This window comes from Pituophis catenifer, unplaced genomic scaffold (assembly GCF_029215685.1).
Source record: "Pituophis catenifer annectens isolate HBS135680 unplaced genomic scaffold, rPitCat1.0.hap2 SCAF_8, whole genome shotgun sequence".
NCBI lineage: Eukaryota > Metazoa > Chordata > Lepidosauria > Squamata > Colubridae > Pituophis > Pituophis catenifer.
In genome coordinates this window covers 13,726,701-13,736,145 of record NW_027256888.1, presented here as the reverse complement: position 1 = coordinate 13,736,145, position 9,445 = coordinate 13,726,701, and the positions used below count along the sequence as shown (strand labels likewise).

Genomic DNA, 9,445 nt, shown 5'->3' with positions numbered 1-9,445 from the left:
GGCAGTTATTCCTGCAGGATTGACATCATTGGTACAGCCACTGGATGTGTGCCTAAACAAGCCATTTAAAGATCGCATTCGAGAACAGTGGAATGAGTGGATGGTTAGCGGTGAAAAGTCATTCACAAAAGGAGGAAACATGCGTGCTCCACAGTTGGATGTTTTGTGCAAGTTTGTCATAAAAGCCTGGAATGATATTGATGCAGAAACAGTAATCAAGTCTTTCAAGAAGTGTGGCATATCAAATTCATTAGATGGTATGGAGGACGACTACTTGTGGCAAGATGAAGAGGAAGCCGAAGCTGAGACCACACCATCTGATACGGAATTAGATCCATATGATGACTGCCTTACAAATGTATCACAAGATGTCCTTGATGTACTTATGATATCAGATGACGAACAGGAGGATTTTGAAGGCTTTTAAAGGGAAACTGTCACGCCAGCAAAACCTGTAAAAATAGCTTGCAGTTATGATGGGTGTTGCTGACTCGCCAGGGACTTGCTCGGCACTGGCTCTCTATTGTTTGTTATCTTCCTCCTATCATCATCAGTTCCAGTTTGGTTGACAGCTTAGAAAACAGCTCCCATGGGTTTATTGTCTTATCCTTCCTTTCAGCTTTAGAGTGAATTAGGAAAAGTTTAATCCAATTGCACTGTTTTATGTTGACATGTTTGATGACAAACAGCCTTATGTTTATAAGTGACAGTTTTCCCGATCAGTACCTGCGTGTCATAAGCATTTGAATTAAAATTACCATATTGAAATCAAATCTGATGTTTTTTAATTTTTATTTGGTGTGCGTTGGAAGAGGGGTAGTCTTATACGGCGAGTATAGCCCAAACCCTATATTTTAACAGGAAAAGTAGGGGGTCGTCTTATACGCCGGAAAATACGGTAATTTTTATTGCCCTGCCTACAGAAACTGCTTCTCTGGTTAACCCTTATTACATTGTAACAGCTAAATGATGTTGAGTTGGCCACGCCCACACGGTCACGTGACCACCGAGCCATGCCTACCCAGCTGGTCATTAGGGCAGAGAATTGGTTCTTAAATTATTTGAATCCCGCCACTGGCCAAAACAACATTTATATTTAATGGAATGAAATGAGTATTACAGCTGACATGGCTTCTAATGATACATTTACAATGTCCTAAAGATGCTTTTTCAAGAGGCAACTGGACTTTCTGGTTTTTCTTTGAAAACGTTTTGTTTCTCAGCCAAGAAGCTTCTTCAGCTTCTTCAAAGAAAAACCAGAAAAGAAAAGTCCAGTTGCCTCTTGATAAAGCACCCTTAGGACATTGTAAATGTATCATTAGAAGCCATGTCAACTGTAATACTAATTTCTGGAAAAGCCCAGTTGCCTCTTGAAAAAGCACCTTTGGGACAACCATGACCTGGATGCAGGGGTGGGTTCTAATTTTTTTTACTACCGGTTCTGTGGGCGTGGCTTATTTTGTGGGCGTGGCTTGATGGTCATGTGACAATTCTTTAGAATTTAGCAGAGGTACTGGTCTACCAGGCCTTTAACTGCTTGCAGAACTGTACCGGTCTACCCATTTATTTTTGCAGGCACTGGTCTACTCATGTATTTTTGCAGGCACTGGTCTACTGATTCATTTTTGCAGGCACTGGTCTACCCATTTGTTTTTGGAGGCAACCATCAAACTGCCTTTTACCTCTGATCAGCTGTAGGGCGGCCCTTTGAAGTTCCTTGGCAAGAGTTTAAACAGTTTTTTTTCCTTATAGCCCATCAACTGGGACTCAGGAGGCAGCAATAGATTGGGGCCAAATAAAAGTTAAGAATAATGCGGGGGGGCAGGGGGCGGGGGCCCCAGAACCGGTTTGGCGACGTCATATCGTCACCGCTACCAGCTCGGCAGAACTGGGAGGAACCCACCACTGCCTGGATGACTAAGAATCTCTATAGGCATTTATAATGTGCCCTTTCTCTCACTTTAAACATACAGTAGATATAATTTGCGGATAATGTTTAGAGAGTTCTGGGTCTGCAGCTAAATTTTTAACAGGACTACATGTGGTTTGGGGTGTGAGATGGAATGCTCTTGCTAAAGAAAGCCTCTGCTGTTTACAGTAGGTATAGGAGATTATGACATACTGGAAAATCCTATATAAAATGAGAGGTGGTTAGATAACGTGACAATTGCATTTCCTCCAGGTATTGTTGTACAAAATCGTTATAATTATAGGCAGTACTCAACTTACGATCAACAGTTTAATGACTAAAGTTAGGATGGACTTCATAAAAGCTACTTATGATAATTCTTTAAAGTTATGATTTGCACACACATCGCAGTTATCTGATCACATTTTGGGCACTTGGCAGCCAGTTTATATTTATGACTGGTTGCAGTGTTCCAATGTTTTAAGACACCCATTAGGAAGGCCCAGGTTTTGCTTAAGGACCATGTGCTTAAGAACTGCAGTGACTCAGTTACAACTATTATAAAAAACAGTCATAAAATTGAATCTGGTCATGTGGTACCCCAAAGTTTAACCAACCATTATGTATAACCGATGAAGTTATTAAGAAAATCATGGAATGTACTGAAATGAGTAAATTGACATTTGAAATTAGAGAACAGGAAGACAAACAATATTATAAGATATGGGATTTATTTTATCAATGGCTCGATAATAAAACATGGAAATGAAATATGAAATGAATGTAACTGTCAGCACTTCAAGCTGCATTTACTCTAGTGCTGACATAAGAAGGAGAAGCGGAGGCGTCTGGAAAGGGACGTTTGACTTTTCACCTACTTATTTTCCCTGGAGATAATATCCCCTAGGAGATGGGATGGGAGGGGGGAAATTCCTTTGAGCTGGAGCAGTAGATTAGGGGTAGAGTGACTTGGAAGATGGCCAATTAGTGCAGAGGAGTGGGGAACGGAAAGGGAGGGTTTTGGGTCTGGAAGTCAGTGCTGACTGCGATGGAGTCGGAGTTAGAATGTCGTGCTTAATAAATGGGAGTTTTTCATCAAAGACTTTGTTTGAAATGCAATTTATTTGAGACGACCTCGAAATCTGACAGTAACAATATAATACATGAAAATAATTTTTATGGGATGAAAATGCCATTGTTAAACAAAGGACAAATGAGAATAACAATATAAAGATACATATTAGATTGATAATATGAGAAATTAGAAAATTAGTAAATTATGAATATGGGATGAGGCACAAAAGATTTGTAACCGACCGACACACTGTTTGCAATTGTAATGGATGATGGATATTTTATGTTTTGTTTAATTTTTTTTTTCAAAAAACAAACAAACCATTATGTATGACCAAGATTCCAGGCTCCACTGTGGTTGTAAATCAGAGGCATACTGTACAGAACACACATTTCAATTGAATTATGGTAAATTTTGGCAAAACATTCCCAATCTGTATTTCATGATAAGTGTTCAACGAATTTGTTTTATAATCAGACAGCTTTTGAAGCAACATAGTGCAAAAATCATATTATTATTATTATTATTATTATTATTATTATTATTATTATTATTATTATTATTATTATTATTATTATTATTTCAATTTATATACCGCCCTTCTCCTATTGGGCTCAGGGCGGTGCACAGCCAAGGATAAAAAACATACCAATACAAAATTTAAAATCAATTAAAAGAATTATACAGCTTTGGCCCACAATTTAAAACAATCCAATTAAAATCCAATTTACACTTAAAAAGCTAACAAGAGCTAAAAGGGGGGGGGGTGTTCACGCCAGCCCTGCTTGATGGAAAAGAAAAGTTTTTAGGGCACGGCGAAAGACCCGGAGATCTGGTATCCTTCGTATCTCTGAGGCAAATCGTTACAGAGGGCAGTTGCTGCCACAGAGAAGGCCCTCCCCCTGGGGGTCGCCAGTTGACATTGCCTGGCTGATGGCACCCTGAGGAGTCCCTCTCTGTGGGAGCGTACTGGTCGGTGGGACACTATCAATGGAAAGCAGTCCTTTATATAATAATTGGGTTTCAATAGGTGCTTCCTACCAATATGTTCTTCCTACAAAGTTACAAGACTTGGGTATGTTGTCTAGTCTAATGAAAAGAAGAATTAAGGGAGACATCATAGCACTCCTAGATTTGAAGGGCTTCTACAAAGATGAGGGGATCAAACTATTTTCCAAAGCACTAAATGGCAAGACGAGAAACAATGGATGAAAACTAACAAAGGAGAGAAGTAACTTAGAACTAAGGACAAATTTCTTAACGGTGACAACAATCAACCAGTGGAACAACTTGCCTTCAGAAATTGTGGGTGCTCCATCACTGGAGGTTTCCAAAAAGAGACTGGACAATCTTTTATCTAAAATGGTATAGGGTCTCCTCCTCAAGCACGGGGTTGGACTAGAACAGGGGTGGGCAATTGTGGCTCTTTTACAACCTGTGGACTTCAACTCCCAGATGTCTCAGGAATTCTGGGAGTTGAAGTCCACAGGTTGTAAAAGAGCCACAATTGCCCACCCCTGGACTAGAAGATCTCCAAGGTTCCTTTCAACTCTGTTATTCTATGTTCGAAAAACACTGGATGACAGCTATTGTAGCTAAATATTCCAACCTGCTAGACTGAAGAATTAGCCTAAATAAATCATCTGCTGTGGTTTATGTTTATATATTTAGTCATTGTACTGTAGGTAAAATAACAACTTCTGCCTAGCGATTAGAAGGAGTAGAGCTATCTGGTTCTACAATCTCCTATCAACAAGGACAAATTCAAAAGACTTTCTCTGCCAAGGCAATGATGCATTTATTTTAATCCTACAATGGTGATGGCATCAGGTCCCTGGGCTCTCAAACTTAAAAAAAAAATAAAAATCAGTGTGTTAGGGATTTAATCTTAGCCCATCTTCTTGAACAGGACATGTTCTGCTACTAATATATGCTTTTCCACCATTTATATGCTGGACCATTGTTTTTTCTTCCTTTAAAGGTAAAAGGTAAAGGTTCCCCTCGTACATATGTGCTAGTCATTCCCAACTCTAGGGGGTGGTGCTCATCTCCATTTCAAAGCCAAAGAGCCAGCGCTGTCCGAAGACGTTTCCGTGGTCATGTGGCCGACATGACTAAAAACCAAAGCCACACGGAACGCTGTTACCTTCCCACCAAAGGTGGTCCCTATTTTTCTACTTGCATTTTTTACATGCTTTTGAACTGCTAGGTTGGCAGATGCTGGGACAAGTAACGGGACCTCACCCCATTATCCGGCACTAGGGATTCGAACTGCTGAACTCCCGACCTTTCAGTCAACAAGCCCAGCATCAGTCTTCCTTTACTGTACTTCTTAGAATAACAGACATTTTTTTCCTGGCCCTGGGGTCCGTAAGATGAGCTTGAACAATTGCCCAATGGTTCATCCTTCGTAGCTTGATATTTCAAGATTTCACCACTTTTTTTTTATTATTGAAAAAGTTTTACACTTACATTTTCTCCCCAATTTCCCCCCCTCCCTCCCTGACCTCTCTAACCCTCCCTAACCCCCCTAACCCTCCCCTCCCCCCAGACTTCCTCAAAATATAATCCAAATCAAAATCCCCTTTTTATAAAACTTGAACCCGTCCACCCCCTGTATCTTTCTCACATCTTCACAAAATTCTATTATTCTATCCCTATATAATACTTTCAGTTAAAAGCTATCTGGTATTTCCTAGTTTGATATTTATTCTGCACATAATCTATCCACTTTTTCCACTCCCATACATAAGTCTCTTGTGAGCGATCTTTTAAATATGCTGAAATCTTTGCCATCTCTGCGAAACTGGCCATCTTCAAAGTCCATTCTTCAATAGTAGGCATAGCTTCATTTTTCCAATATTGACCTATCAATAATCTCGCTGCTGTTATCATATACAATATCAACTTTGTTTCACCAGTTCCAAAAATCCATTTAATATGTAGTCCTCAAATAGAGGACATATCAGATATTAAACTGATAAGAACAGATACTACACTTGATCTTAGCCAAAAGGCCGAGAAGCGATTTCACCACTTTTTCATAAAAAATATCATGAGACTTAACAAAAAATAAATGTATTTTTGAACAAAATTATTTTTACTTAATGTTATAATAAATAATATAACTATTTAATTGGGAGCATGCCATTATTTAGAGTGACACGATGCTGATTTTAATTTAGACGAGAAGATAATCGCTAGTGTCATAATACTGGCATGGCACTGAGATTAATTTAATTCCTTGACACATTTTCCAGTGAGTTAATGCACTAGGAACTAATTTATAGATTAGCCAGAGGTCAGTTAAAAAGGACTATCTTGGAGGCATTGCTTTCTTCCATAACTGAAGGATAAAAATCAGGAGGAAACAGAACACACATACACACACACAACATTATTATTATTATTATTATTATTATTATTATTATTATTATTATATAATTTTTATTAATATATTCTATACACTAATACACAAATAAAATATACAATCCTGCCACCATGGTATAATATGATTACATTGTCCATAAGTATAAAATCATTCCTTTATACATACATATTTGCCATCATATATATACATCATCATATGTCTATTCTATCCCACCTTTTCTGGACCCAATCGTACCATACTTTCCAACTGTTATAAAATTCTGAATCTTTTTTACCATTGATCAATCTAGTTAGTCTATCTGATTCCGCACACTCATTAATTTTATATATTATTTTCAAATCTATCGGTAAGTATTGATTTTTCCACTCCTGCGCATACGCTAATCTTGCTGCAGTGATAATGTGAGTCAACAAGAACCATATATCTGACTTAACATTCAAAGGTTTTGCCCCCAATAGGAAAATCTCAGGTCTTAATTCCAAATTAATCTGTGTAATTTCCAAAATCCATTGCCGTATTTTTTTCCAATATTTAACCGCCTGCGGGCAGGTCCACCATTGGTGAAAATAGGTTCCATTGCTGTAACCACACTTCCAACAGCAGGCAGATGTCCCGGGAAACATTTTAGCTAATCTCGCCGGGGGTAGATTATTATTATTATTATTAAAGTCTACAAAGAAATAGACGTTGAAAATCTGAAAGAATTCAATGCAAATACACATTATATTACTGGAAAGATTAGAAAGAGGACAAAACAAATTATATGTCAGCTGCGAGAAAGCTTTTAAGTTTGCACAAATATCTTTTTGGGGCAACAAAGAAGGAGACAGAGAGTTAGATTTAGAGTAGATATACCACAGTACCCAAATAACTGCTAAGAAGATTGAGCAAAACTCTTCCACAGATGACAATAATCACATGAAGGGCAGGGGTGGGCTTCAAAAATTTTAGCAAGGGGTTCTCTGCCCATTTGCTGGGTGGGTGTGGCCATGGTGGGATGGCCTAGTTGGCCTCCTGCACCACAGAGGGGGGTGGGGTTGCCCTCCCCGGGCTCCGGAGGTTTTCCTCAAGCCTCTGGGAGGGTGAAAACAGCCTCCCAGAGGGCCTCCGGAGCCAAAAACACATGTTTTTCACCCTTCCTGAGCCTCCGTGCATGCCCTGCACTTACCTACATCCAAAATGGGCCGCTTGGGTGGGGTGGGATGGGCAGGGCCAACCAGGAGTGGGATTTGGGCCTTCTCCGAACTGCACAGAATCTTAGCTAGAGGTTCTCCCTGTCAGGGTGGAAATTAATCCCATTTTGCTTTTGGGTAATTGCACCTTGATTTAGAGAATGGATCGTGACCTTTCCTTGAAGTATACGTTAAGAAAATAAACCCAAAGATATGTTTTCTAAGAAAAGCTCATTTATTTGTTATAAAGAAAATAAAACATCTTATTAGCTAATTAATTACATATTGGCAAAGCTTTCCCGGCCACCTCTCCTGGCCGGAGAAAAAAGAAAGAGAGAAGAAAGTGAAGGAATGTAGACATGCACAGTTAGCTTACTGATAAGAACTTGGCAAGCTACGGTAAGTCTGAAAGTTCAAAAATAAGAGCTCTTCTGGTAAATACAAAAACGCAGTGACACTCCCAAACCCCTGCAAACCCCCAGCAGCCCACCCCTGATGAAGGGGATTGTTCATGAAATATTATAAATGGATACCAATAGGGAAAATATTCATCCGATCAAAAACGGAGTGATCTTGTCACCCTACAATCAATATGACTTTAGATTAACAGTACAGATGATTCTTGAGACTGGAGTTATCATCACTATGTGGACAGAAAGTGTGATGTCACATGACTATATCACTTAGCGATGGCAATTCCTGCAGTCCAAGTTGTTGTCATTAAATAAGAACTGTGTAAATAATTATGTGAAAGGCTCATGTGAATGCAATGTCCAACATCCTGCTAGCTTTATCATTGACTTTGATGGTGGGAAACCACTAGGGAACATCAGAAATCATGATCACAATGATTTCACAATGGTACACAGAAATCTAGTCCGGTCTTTGAGTACCCAGAATTGTTACTGGTGGGACACTGCAATGGCTGGAATTTCAAGGAGTCTTAATAGATCCCCCTCATTTAGCACCATTTAAAGTTTGAACGGTCACTGAAGAAGTGATCATATCCTGAGGAACACCTGCAAAGAATGTTTACATTTATACTTGGAAACAACTATTTTCAAAAAACTGGTTTTTGTGTACATTACAATCCATTTGTAGTAATTTAGATTATGAGCTGCTTGAATTACTGTATGTTCTCTATGAATTTTGGCACTTTTGTCAGGTTAAATCATTGTAGGCGCATGGAGACAAATGTCTAATTAAAAGGGCTAGTGAGCATTGATAATGAAAGAGGGAAAAAAACCAGAAATGGTTCTAGAAAGATTTACCTCTGGTCACAGTTTGCTTCCTGATTCTAGGTATAGTAATTTTATTAATAAGAATATCTACAGTAATAATTTTAATTACCTTAAATATTTAAAAGTAAAAACCTGAAATTTAAAATTTCTTCATAATCCTCCTTTGCTTAATCAGGTTATTAATTTGACTATATCTCTTCCAATTCATCCAGATGTCAGACTGCGATGCTATCTCAAAATTAAATGAATTTCCAAACTGCCAATCTTTAAGGAAATCTTTCTTTAATTGAGCACAGCCACCAGATCATGACTCCGCGCAGACAAGACTGACCTTTTGCCTCCCAATCCCTCCCTTTCCAATCCCCAAATCTCTGCTTCTCATTGGCTGTCTTCCAAGTCATTCTTCAGACTCCTTTTCTCGTCATTTCCCAGGAATGTGCCCCCTCCCCTCATTTCCACGACAACCCGACTTCAAAGGGATTTAGCAGGCAAAAGTTTCAGAGTTTATCTCTCGGTCTCCTCTGCTCTCTATGCCAGCGTTGAAACGCTGACACCAGACAAATAGAATAGAATAGAATAGAATAGAATAGAATAGAATAGAATAGAATAGAATAGAATAGAATAGAATAGAATAGAATAGAATAGAATAGAATAGAA

The 9,445-nt window shown here is 38.8% G+C and overlaps 1 pseudogene; it reads right to left on the bottom strand.

Moving 5' to 3' along the window:
• Positions 1-5,892: 5,892 nt before the first annotated feature.
• Positions 5,893-6,013, bottom strand: LOC139320777 (U2 spliceosomal RNA; annotated as a pseudogene).
• Positions 6,014-9,445: the final 3,432 nt, after the last annotated feature.